General features: G+C 39.4%; 1 protein-coding gene across 2 annotated transcripts in view; it reads right to left on the bottom strand.

Annotated features, from left to right (window-relative positions):
• VRK1 (VRK serine/threonine kinase 1) overlaps window positions 1–12978 on the bottom strand; it is a 62518-nt gene that overhangs the window by 40570 nt on the left and 8970 nt on the right. Inside the window, exon 1 of one of the 2 annotated variants that reach the window (XM_054828745.1) lies at window positions 11748–11827. The exons of the other annotated variant lie outside the window; for it this stretch is intronic. The gene's annotated coding sequence lies outside the window, so the exon portion shown is untranslated. Of the gene's footprint in view, window positions 1–11747; window positions 11828–12978 lie in introns of those variants that run through there. 2 annotated transcript variants of the gene reach the window in all.

Below are 12978 nucleotides of genomic sequence, written 5' to 3'. Positions count from 1 at the left end.
AACTTATATGCATGGGCAGTGTTTTCTACTTAAAAATAAATGACCGGACTGTCTTGTATGTGAAGTGTCTTCACCCGTCTTAGGAGCTATATTTATAGGTACACACGCATTTTATCTAGGGAGCACTGTATATCCTACATTCACATGCACACAAACAACAGTACATGGAGTCTAACTATAACGATACAAAGAACTTCTGTTTATCATCAAACATTTCATATATCCCATTACATGTGAAAGAATTATTATCTGTCCTGTTGCAGTGCAATGCTTTTTCCTATAATGGAATTTTACTCTGCAAATTTATTTTGGTATTAAAAGGTTCCACTTTATAATGTCTATGGTTCAATCAGTGATCTAAAAGGCACTTAAATGCTTTGAACAAGATACATAAAACGCTTTTATTGCAAAAGCTTTGCTGTATCTACCAATTTTACCATTGATCTCTTTCCATGTAAGGCAGTTCTGGAAGCTGCCCATGCTGTATAAAATCACATGGTGGCTTTTGATCTCCAGCTGGTGATTAAAGCACATTATGGAGGTTTGAAATTTTCTTGTGGTCATTAGCATACCTCCAAACACTTCTCTGCTAAGTAGTAGTTGTGTTCTCACTACACACTAAATAAGAAACCAGGAGTCTATAAACTTATTATTTACTATCATTTGTAGCTCAGAGGATACAGATTTCTTGAATGAAGTGAGCTTACCCTTAGCAATAGACTTACTGATCAAACAGTGATTTCTTAAGGTGATTAGGGTCTAGCAAAATGCAAGGAAGAATGTGGTTATTTATTTTTAAACTCTCTTTTGATGCAAACAGGCAGAGCTCCATGCCTTACAAAACCTTGTATAGTTACTTCCTATCTACAATTCCATATTTCCTGCTGCTTAAAGACATCACCATCACTTCCAAGGTCACCAGTCTGTTGTAGGTTTTCCACAGTGGATTTTTAAACACTGCAGCATTAACTCTGTTGCTTGAAAATAGGAAAAATAGCATCCTTCCTCCCGCTTTTTGAAAATTAATTTGTGTGGTGGGAAAAATAAAGAATCACCATGTACTTGTTACTTTCTCCAGCAATCTCTTCAGAATTTCCTTTGACAGAAAATGAGAATGCCAGCTTTATATATTTATATTTCACTTTGTTATATTACATTGCATTTTATTTATGTATTTTTGCCATCTCTATATTGCTAGGAAGCAAAGTTTACTGAGTGTTACCCAGATACAGAGGAAAACGTAACATTTGTTGAAAGATATTACAGTCAGTAAATACCAAATAAATTCTAAAGCTTTCTGTTAGTTGTTCTACCCTGTCCCCTCACTCCCAAAAATAGAACAAATATAGGTAACCTGGTTTCTGACAATTCAGCAGTTACAAGCTTTTAAAAGGGAGTAAAATCTGGGTCGGGGGAAGAGTATTGGCCTGGAATGGATGTTCCAGTTGTAAGGGAGACATTTGAGAGTACAGTAAAACTTGTGGAAGAGATAGGCAAGCAAAATATCAAGGTTAGCAAATATCAGCATACCAGTGAAGGAACACAGTTTTGACTCTATTGTACTGTGTGGAAAAGCACCTTGAATTATTTGAATCCAGGAAATAACAGTTTCCCATCTCTGCTTTTATCCAGCAGTTTGACTAACGCTTGGAGGAAGAGCAGAACTACAGAGAGAGAGAGGGAACTGACAATTTATCATCTAGGTAATATTTTTCTTTTATTTCCAAACAACACCTTAAAATACCTAAGATCTTTTATAAGATTGGACACAGCAGGTTTTTTCCAAGGAGCTTATTGTTCAGAGAAAAAAAACCCTAATGAAAATCAGTGCACATTGCATCCTTTTTCATATCAAAAGTTAATGCGTATTCATATAAATAGGTATTTGGTGTATTAATTGTCTCATACAAACTTGCTTTGAGGAAGTAGAAGGGGCAGAAGTAATTGACTGTTTCCTCGGAAGCAGATATCATACAATAAAAATTAAAAATAAACCACTGCATTTCATTATAATCCACAGTCTTCTGGCAAACTTTATCATCCAGAATTAGCTGTTTGGAGAAGTAAAAATACTGCTGCTCTTTTGTACTCAAGCATAGTATGGAATTCTTCCTGTAGTGCTGTTGTACCACACAGTTTTGGTGTTCATGACCATGCTAATCTACATACAATTTATATGACATGTAACAAAATATGTGATTTGCATAAGAACTGGTTTTCTCCAGCTCCCAAATGGCACTAAGAAGCTCCAAAAAAATGCTACCACTAGGTGTCTCATTGGTTTCAATATGCGCCAACCTAAGAGCAAGAAATGCTCAACAAAATTTAACAAAAATACAGTTAATTACCACTGACATTCCCTCCTTCGTTACACCAGCACACCCTGAATTTAATCACATGCATTATTGTAATCAAGCTGTCAATCAGATTTTGAAATATTTCATTTTTTGACATAATTACAGCAGAATCCCTACAGCCCGTCTAGAACATGGATATGGCAAGATTGATATTGTGTTACAAAATGTGATCTGACAAAAAAAAAAATTGATGCTTCTGTGCAAAAATTAAAGAAACACTGAACTGCCAATGCATTTATGCTGCAAATATGTTGCATCAGGTGGCATGTCAAGAGTTAATATAAGTGCCTGCCCGTTCACTGACTAATATTCTTGTCATGCTTTAAACGCTTAAATGTTGCCCATGTCATTTTTATTTTTGTTTAAAAATCTATAGCTTTAATTTGCTTAATTGGAACCAACTGTATGGAGGACTTTTTTGCTTTTAGGCTTACAGCAAAAGATTTAGAGAAACAATCAGTGGAGAAATAGGATGTCAAGGAGAGAGTGGGGCTCATGTTGAAACTCCTCTGAGACAATCCCATCTATGGAAAGCCACAAAACTAGTGAGCCATTTGATTAGCATTTGCAAACAGCTCATGATGCAACATCCATAGTACACATTGATATCTTTTTTTTCCAAAAGTTTCATGTTCCTGATTTTTGGTGTATGGTGGGGAGCGTATTTTTTATGTTAACACTTCAAAACATAAGAGATACATGTAGAGGTGGAAGGCTCTTCAGATGGAGACCCATCTGTCAGCAATTACAGACATTCCCCTGAACACATATAATACAAACTTAAGCCTGGCTCAGGTGAGTATTAGTCAGATATGGTCTCTCTCCCTTTTGGGACAGTAGTTTGTCTTTTAACCAAGAAGGTAATTTTTACCATCTGATGACTATTTCATGGCCTTTGTGAATGAGATTGCAGACCTCAGCCTGATTTTATGTAGACAGATGTCCCCCTTCACAAAAACAACTGTCACAATTGGCAATAGTTGTCACATGTGCTGGCAGCAGCATGGGCTCAGGATGAATGGACAGGAGGCAGGAGAGTGTCCTCCTTGCTATGAGGAGGCAGGTGAAGATGGGGGATGTTTGCAATACCACCAACAGTGCTGCGTTTTCAGTGTGCAATATTGTTAATTCAGGCATCTTTTATGTGACCAGTGCTCTTTGCTTTAAAAGCCACTTGTTTGGATATTTGTAGGCACGTATTCCACTAGAATAACTTGATCTAAATGTGTTTGGATAACTTAAGACAATCTCTTGTCTGATAGCAAATTAGTAATTAATTTCTTCCTTTCCAATGATGGGTGAGGAAAACAGCAACCACATTTTTCACTGGAGAGCTATGCAAGACTTTTAAGAAGTTGCAGAAACACACACGTAGCTTCACACACAATCCCAGCTCTTTTCCACCCTCGGTCTGAGGAGACACAGCGTAACTGTGCTCCCTCTCTCCATCTTCATTCTGTCCTCGGGGTCTCATTTGCTTATTTTCCATATCACTGGCACTGGCCCTGTTATTCAGAGAACTACTGTTTTACTTGAGTATTATCTCAGCTCCTAAGACCTCCGTTTATAAGATCTGTTTTTTCTAGTTGAGTTGCTGTATTTTCATGCAGACATCTGTTGAAAGCATTGAATTAATTAATGTAGTAGTAGCAACTAAGAAAACATGATTAATCAGCTTTGTCCTCTGCCGCAGTGAACTTACCAGGGCCCTGAGAGAAGATGCATAGAATCTCATGGGCTCTCTGTTTTATGATTTGTTCTTGGGGAACAGGTTAAATTTCTTCCTTTTCCTTCCACCCCTCCGCCTCCTTTCCCTTCACACACTTGAACCTGACTTCGTCCACACATATGAAAGACGACCTTGCATATCTGATGGTGGAGGCGAGGAGTTCTGCATTCCTTGCAGACTGGCTGTTTTTTGACAGGACATGCCAAGCTTTGTTCTTCTCCAGTTGCCTATAGCTTGTATTCAATTGAAACATGCTAGGAGGAAAGTGTTTACCATCTATTGTTGAAACAGCTAATTTTTTCAGTAAAGACATGGCTTTGAAGATATTTAAATGGTATTAAACCTACCTCAATTATATAAATAAAGAAGTGAGTTCAGCAGTTTTTATGACACCATATACTGACAATATTCTAAACTGTCCACTAAACATTTTTCATTCTCCATGGAATATAAACATACTGACTGCAATATTTCTATCTGTGTTCTTTTACTTGCTAATAATCAAATTGCAGCCATCAACCTTTTCATTTAGAACTACTTGCTCCAAAAAGTAAGCACAGCCATTTGAAACAATTTTGTATCTATCTCAGATGGAATGTAAGTTTTAAATTCTTGAATTGTAAGACTGCCACCTTGTAAACATATTATAATGTATATTGGTCTATTCTGGTGAACAGCTGAATAATAATGTACTTTAAAAACAGTTTGAAATGCATCTTGTAAGATATAAAGCAGGGAGGATGACTAATACGAGAATATGGCATTTCACAGCAAACCTAATGAAAGCTTGTGAAAACTACAGTATCTCATCACCACACTGGCTACATTGGCTGCAATACAGTCAATACGATATTGACTGCTGGAAAGGCTATAAGTATAAAGCATTGCATCTCTCCTGATGAAAGTAACTTAGCTGGGCCAAAACTGATGGGTAAAAGAGTAAATCTTCCAGGTTCATGCATTTTATATAACTTATTCTTGAATATTTCTTAGAATTGTGTCCTGTCTCCTTGACCAATGTAAACTTTGCTTTTCGTTCAGTTTCGAAGAGTCTTTTGAGAATGATCATTAAAGTAATAGCATATTTTTAATACATAATTTATCTGCAGAGCCCCAAAATAGAGCCTGCTTTGCCTGCGTTTCTAGTTCAGAAAACTCGAGAGGGTACAACTACTTTTAAAAGGATTAGATTGCCTGATCAGGTGTTTTACACTTTTTATTAAGTTATTTCTTTAAAGTATAAAATGTTTTCTAAGCATTTGCTGTTTACTTGGATTTACATTGTTTGTGCATGAGACAGCCTTCTAAGCAGGGGGACGGGTCTGCCTGGCTCTGGCATGAGATCATTGGTCCTGTTTGCTCGACCCTGCATGCAGAGAGAGCTGAACTAGCTCAAAGTGCACATGCCATCTCTTTCTCCTGCTTGTATAGACTGTTATTCAAGTATTCATTCTGGGATGAAAAGCTTCCCTGTAGGAAGCAATCACTGCATGCCTATTCAACATAGATGCTACATTGCCTCTAATTCTTAATCAAGGCACTGTGGCATGGTACTTAGCACAAAGGGCCAGCATACATACCCCAGGCCCCAAAAACCAAACACACCTGTTCCAGAAAGCAAAAAAACCAACCCAATATGAAAATATATCCTATATAACCAGCTAAAGATACACTTTCTTCCACTTAAGTACTGGTATCTTTGTGCTGTAGTGTGGATTAAGCGCAAAATGCAATTGTTTAGTGACCACTTTATGTGTCATATAAAAGAGGGAAAGGCTACATTTGGGAATGCTCAGAGCAAGGTGCAAGAAGATTTTCTTTTATAAAAAGAATCAAAAGAGGAATTCAGGTGCATGGAAGATTGTAATTTCTGTATGCAATTGGTCAAATAAGATACATAACCTTTTCCTGCAAATGTTGTTTGTCACGTCTCTAGATTGCCAGAACTGCTGTTGGAAATATTAAATCTGTTATATCATCCTAGAATGATAAAAGTGCATGGAAGGAAGAAGTAGGTAGGTGTAGCCGTGTACCTTCCCAGGGATATCCTGAACACCATTTGTACCTGGTCTTTCAAACAAGCCAGAAGTTGTGAACAATGAATTCACCTAATGGGTAGGCTATACTTGGGTAGAAATATTTGAAGTTCTATCAGTTATCAAGATCCTATTTCATTAGGTATAAAAATCTTTAGCTACTAAAACCTCAAAAGAAGGAAAGCATTAAAGATAGCAAGGCTGTATGGAGACTTTTCTTAGTAAAATGACATATTTAACTCACAGCCTCAAGGTTATTGGTTTATTTTTCCCCCAATGGAAAGCCAAGCATAAGATAAGGGATGCAGGTTATTATAAAGCATCTGAAAAGTTCCTTGCAAAACACCATTTTTAGATGAAGGTTTTTTCAAATTAGCAACATACTGTAATAAAAATCAAGCTGTCTGCCCTAATGTGGTCATTTTTACTAAGGCAATGTCAGCCTGGAGTGAATATGAATCGTTAAAGGTGTGATCTAATACTGTCTTATTCACCTTTGACTCACTGTGAATTTCTATCTCACATCAATAATAAGCTGCAAAAACCTTCACAATACTAATAAACACAATAGTCAGAACATTAAAATAGTCTTGCTTCCTACTGTATACCAACAGAGGAAATAACACACAAAAAATCAAAACCATCATGAAAAATATACAGACAGAAGCATTCACAAAATCCATAGAAGAGGTTCCAAGAAAGAACCAGAAGGGACATTTGCCTAGGAATAAAGGAAGCCTGGGGACTTAACAGATGAGTGACAGAGATGACAGCAGGTAGGAGTAGGCAGCTGAGGGGTTTGGTCTGGTGGCAGGAAGGAAAGAATTGCACCTGGTGTTTCTGGGCACAAAAGTTGTTGGGAAGCAGGTAAAGCAGACAGAGGGCAGAGTCCAGACAAAACAGGGCAAGGAGAACTGAGCTGGAGTTACCAGAGAGAAGTCCTGGCCAACTGGAAAGCCTTTTCAAATGAGCACTGATTAGAAAACAAAAGGACAAGCAGGGGGCGGAGGAGGAGGAAAAGACAGACATATCTGCTCCAAAGGTCTTCCACTACTCTAGTAAGTAAGCATTTTCCAGCTGAGGAAGGAGGGAAACTGAAGCAGACAAGGCAGCAGGTAGAAGATACTTGCCAACTTCAAGTTCCCAGCCAAGTTTGTTTAGCATGGCCACACATGCTACACTTGGCACCTGCCAAGTTGACCATTTGCAATTGTTCAGAATTTTCCTGTTCCTTTTCACTGCAAGAAATGATCCTGGGGCACTTGCACCCAATATGTAGTTTAGAAGGTTATATGATGAAGATGTGTATCTGGGAAAAAGTGAATTCTACAGGTAAAATTAGGTATTTACTGAAGAGCAGCTTTTTGCCTGCTATTGTGCAGCTCTGCCAATGCACTTCAGGCTTGACTTGCAATACCCTGTATAAAATTTCAGTGCCGCCTCTCTTCAGAGCAGTGACTCAGTCATGCTGAACTATGCCACCTCTGTGGCAGAATACAGCCTATTGTAGCTGTTTTACAACCTTTATGACTCAGAATCCAACACAGTAATCAACACAAAACAGAGCAACTCCAAAGCATATTTATAATGCAGATGACTTGATGTATCACCATTCAATGAGCAGGTAGAAATTTCAGGCTGGTACACATAACTACATCTTAAATAAAGGGTTGCATTATTAACAAGCTGCATTATGTTTTTCGAGGTCCATGGGGGAGGACAGGAGAGGGTGAAGCTTGGTTTCTTTTTACTGTCATTGTTACTATCCAAAAAACATAGGACTGGATAGCTCAGGGACCTGAAGCATGGATAGTTTTCCTTTCTAATCATAGGTTGAATTATTGATCTATATCAAGACTGGTAAGAAACCAATGATTGGCAACTTATATAAGCAACTGTGAATAGTTTTGTTTTAATACAATTCCTGCAGGAAAACAGGGTACAGACAACAGCCCTATCAGTTTTGACATCATCATTGCAGATTGAACAGCAGCAAAGGGTTAGACCTTATCTAAGCAGGGAACTATCCTGAAGCATCTACCTAATTTCTCGTTTAATTTCACACAGAGACACGCACTCCAGTGTATACCTACCTTGGTCCTGCTCTGTTTAAGCCAATGGTAAGGAGTAGCCACAGCAACATGTAACTGTTTCTTAACAAGCCTATGAGCAGGCAAATTTTGAGTTGGCAATGACCAAGTTAGTGTTTCCCTACTGTTCTTGATTCCGTAGTGTCAAGAAACAAAGCTGGCTGCCCAAAACCATTTCTGCTCTCCACAGAGAATTTATTTCCATCTTTTACAGGAGGCTTTGAAAGTGGTGTTACAGAATTGTAGCCAAAGAAAATTTCATGATTCTCAAAAACATGACCATCATTGCCTCTGTTATCCTCATACCTATAGCAGAGTATGTTCAGATCCTCCTTGAGGAACACTTTCCTCACAAACTGAATTTAACTTATACTGCTAACAGAGATTTCTTTTATAACACATTGAGCCATCCAGTGGCAGAGGCTGAAACAAACTACTACATGTACTTAATAATACATTTCTCCAGTCCCTTTCCTTATATGAGATATATATTGGTGACTACCCAAAAAAAAAAAAAAAGGCAATAAAATGTCTGTTTAGTGATTACTGCACATGGAACTGAAGGTGATGAACATTTCTAATCATTTAAGGTCAGACAGAAGAAGTCTCTTGCCATTGATTTAAGAGAGGTGTGGGGGAAAAAAAAGAAAGAAAAACAATGGAAAATTCCAAAAAGTCAGAGTTTCAAATTCAATGTTTAGGCTATGCATCTGCTCTTAACTCACCTCTTTGCACATACATGCTTTTCTACATGCAGTGCTTAACATCAGATCTGTCTTTGACCCCCTGCAAATTCTTGCCAGAATAGTTTGAGTTAATTTATCCCAGATCACATCGCTTTTGTGAACACTAGTCTTGTGACTGCAAAACATTACTTCAGTATTTGAAATAGGAAGAGATAAGTATCTATACGCAGAAGCAGAGATCCAACCATTGAGGGCTTAAATGAGCCAATAATTAAGTACGGTGTGAGTGTTTTTTTATTTTAAAAGATTGTGAGCAAAGTAAATGCTGAATAATAGTGCTATAGCAATAGTGGGTAGAGCTTGGCTTAGCATGGGCAAAGAAAGATCATTAACAAATAAAATAGGGAGCACCTCAGGGGACACGCCTACAGACAGTCTGTCACCCATTGGTTTTAACATTTCATTTCAAAATTTAATTAGATATCAATTTCTGAATGCCTAAATAAAATCAGCCCCTTTGCATAGCATCAATACACATCAGCTTTCACTCATAAATTTGAGGCTGTAACAACATTCCTCTTCCTAAATTTTGAGAGGAAAGAATAACAACAGAAGAATAGCCAGAAATTACATTCCTTGTTACAGCAACCCAAACCATCTAACAAAAGTAAACAATGTTAATACCAGTATTTAACTCATCACTGACACACTGGAAGCAATAGCAAGGCTTTATAAAAAGTAAGTGTGAAGCAACAATATTTTGCACTAAGCTAGCAAAGGACAGGTCTGAAAGTCTCAGGTATCCCTGGTTAATAAGGAAATGCTTCACTGATCACAAAAGTAGTGAAAGTCTTGTATCATTCTAGTAAAATTTCTCCAAAAGAAGATAAAGCTGTGGTTACCGAATAGCTTGTCAAGCCTGAATGACAAGTATTGCTTGTCTACCCATTCATATAAGGGAGCATCAAAGCACAACTGGCTTTACCGAAAACATGTTGGCTTATTTGTTCTGAGGAGACATTATTTAAGCCTTCAAGACTTCTTCTTTTTTTTTTTTTTTTAAATGAAAGGTAAACTTAATTTTAGAATAATTAAAAGGAGCCATTCTCTGGTAAAACACAGTGATAAGTAATTTTAGGGAAAACTTTTACCTTAAAAAGCTAATTTTGAGTAATGTTAGGGTCTACTTCTTCTGACCAAAATTTGTAGGTGATCTAGGAAACCACTAAAGGCACTATATACAACACTGTAAACCCTGAACATGTCAGTAATAACCATTGTAGACTTCATGGGACTCCATACTGATGCAGTGTTGTCAGACAGATCGTTGCAGAATCCAGGTATAAATAGCTAATTTAGGGCGTCATAAAGAATGAAAAATGCAAAAGAAAAGCTGATAGTTCTGTTCTGGGGACAAACTAAGCTCTAATCAATGTTCCCCTGTCTAAAGTAACTGCAGCAGGTTGATTCAATGTCCAGATGTTGGAGCAGGTGTACTCTGTGTCACAATGTATAGTCCTGATGTCTATTTTTTCTTACCAAGGCAGCCAGGGTTTGGAAGAGACCAGTGGCATAGGGCATGTCAGGGTTTCAAGAGCCATTACAGCTGAGTTTTTATCTACCAAAAATAAACATAACTACAGCTTTTTTGAAGTAATTGGTAGCTACTCGGAAACATGAACTGTTGTGCAAATGTGTGAGCTACCTTCATTACTGGTATCACTGCGTTTTTCACTGAGGGTTTATTGGACCAGCAGTTTCTGTACTTCGCAAATAATTCAACACAGTTATAGTAGGCTTAGCTGTGTTCTGCAGCAGGTGGGCAGGATGAGACTGTAAACCATCTGTCCATTCATCTATCTTAGACACATATCCCCCATTTTAATAATACTCAGAAACCATATCATTAGATGACTGATAAAATCATCTTTTTATAGATGGGGAATAAAGTGAGGCCTGGGGTCCTTCTTAGGTTGGGGCTGAAGTCTATATTGTCCATTCTTTTTGCGATAGTGCCCCACTCACTGGAATTTTCCTTCATCCTCTACAGTATCTCTCCCTACTTGGGGCTCCCTACCTACCCCTTTGCGTGGAGCGCACAGTGAGATGTTTACAAAGAGAGAGAGTGGTATGGTTTGCTGTCTTCATGTTAATTCAGTTTATTCAGGCTATTCAGCATATACAGTATACAAAAATGCCTTAATGTAAATGGGCTTATACAGTCTCTGAGTTTCATAACTGCACTTCACATTTTAGTGTAATCCAACCATTATCCATAGTATTGCAGTAAACTACACTGAAATAGCATGCTGTATGCTGGGGTAATGCTAATGTGGACTGTGTCAATCTAAAGTGAAACATTGGGGGGTGTTTCAAGTTCCCTTCAGCACAGAAAAGGACAATTTTGCAAAAGATTATTGAGTATTTGCTCATGTCAAAGAGCAAATACTAGTGCTAGCAGTGGGAGAGATGGCTGCATGGAGGAGATTCAAGGGCAGGCAGCTGCTCCCTGGAGCTGCGGTGTCTGAGATCAGAGCTGAGGCACCCTCCTACTGCAAGGGCTGGTGGAGCTGGGTTGGGGCTGCTGGTACAAACAGCCCTGAAGGCTATGACTGTGTAGAGGAGTTGCCCTCCTCTGCCGCTGCAGGAGAGGGCTTCTAAGAGCTGACATAAGAATCGTGTGCTTTTTTATATATATAAAACTATCACCAATATTCCTTACCTGCTTCAAAAGCAGTAAGGCCTGGGCAAAAGGAGAATCTTGTCAGTAATGCTGAATGGCAAGTACACATGCATACAAAGAATTGCAAAATTTGTACACGGAGCTGTATGTTTGGACAAGGACTTACTGGGAAGACATCCTGTCTGCAGGCAGCTGACTGTGCAACCAGAACAGTAGCAGTCAACTGAAAAGCTGCATCTCCTCCAGTTAGTAGTGCCCGACATGATCCTCTTCCCGAGTAGATCAACAGTGCTTGTTCTGTCTTTCCCATAGACACTGTCAACTTGTTAAGGCAAGGAACATGGCCATCCTACTTGCTAGGAACCTTGCAAACAGAGAAACGATTAAACCATAGAGGATAGGCAATAGGCTCAGACCCACAACCCTGTTAATTACTTAATACGGTATCATGTTTGACAGATTGTCTTTGCTATGGTAAGGGGCTATCTTTGTGTGGGCACTTACGCCAGTAGCAAATACAAGATGGTTCAGCTTCACAGAGCCCACTGTATAGTGCAGGGAGGCTTCAAAGCCTGAAGAGAGGTTGCTTCCAAACGAAATTGCTGGCTGTATTGTAAACCAGAGTTAGAAACCAAAGTTTCTAAGAAGACTTTCTAGTGGATAGAAGGGGCTGCACGTTTCCAAATGGACAGTGGGCAGTGATAGCCCACTTGAGCTCTGTGACAGCAATTGCTGTTGAAGCATTGAATTGATTTCTGAATCTTGAGACACTCCGTGGGTGCAAAGCCTACTACGAGCAGCACCAGGGCCCAGTTGAAAGACTCCGTTTTACTTAAACCAGTGCATCCTGCTACGCACAGTAAAACATGTCTCCTGACCCCAGGCAACATTTCCTTGGTGTCTTCCTTCATCATTGCCCAGACCTCTCACTATACATGCAGAAGTCAAGGCAAGTTCACACAGTGCAAAACACCTTTATTTTGGCACAAGAACAAAGAAGCTTTGTTTTTCTCAAAGCAGCATAAAAGCATCATGTTATCAGAGATGCCAACCAAGTGACTCCTGGGCCGACAGTGCATCCGGAGCTGCTGGCACCGGTGGCAGGAGCCTCAGTCCCTGGAGAAGGCAGCGTGGCTCACTGCGAGGCATGAACCACTGTCATCCACACGCACAACAGAAAAGGCACTTAAAAAGCAGCACAAAGAGGGATGGTGCACACCTCGGCCCTGCCTGCAGCCTTGCCGAGCCGCAGCCCCCCGTGCGGCACGGCTGCGGGGGCAGCCAGAGAGCCAGCACCGAGCCGGTAGCCTGCCTGTCCGTGGCCTGCGGGAGCCGAGCAGGCTGAAATCCGCGGCTGCGTTGCTGCAAACACTTCATCGTCCTGCCGGGAGCGTGCT

The sequence above is a fragment of the Grus americana genome, chromosome 5, assembly GCF_028858705.1.
Source record: "Grus americana isolate bGruAme1 chromosome 5, bGruAme1.mat, whole genome shotgun sequence".
Classification (NCBI taxonomy): Eukaryota; Metazoa; Chordata; class Aves; order Gruiformes; family Gruidae; genus Grus; species Grus americana.
This window is presented reverse-complemented; position numbering and strand designations above follow the sequence as displayed.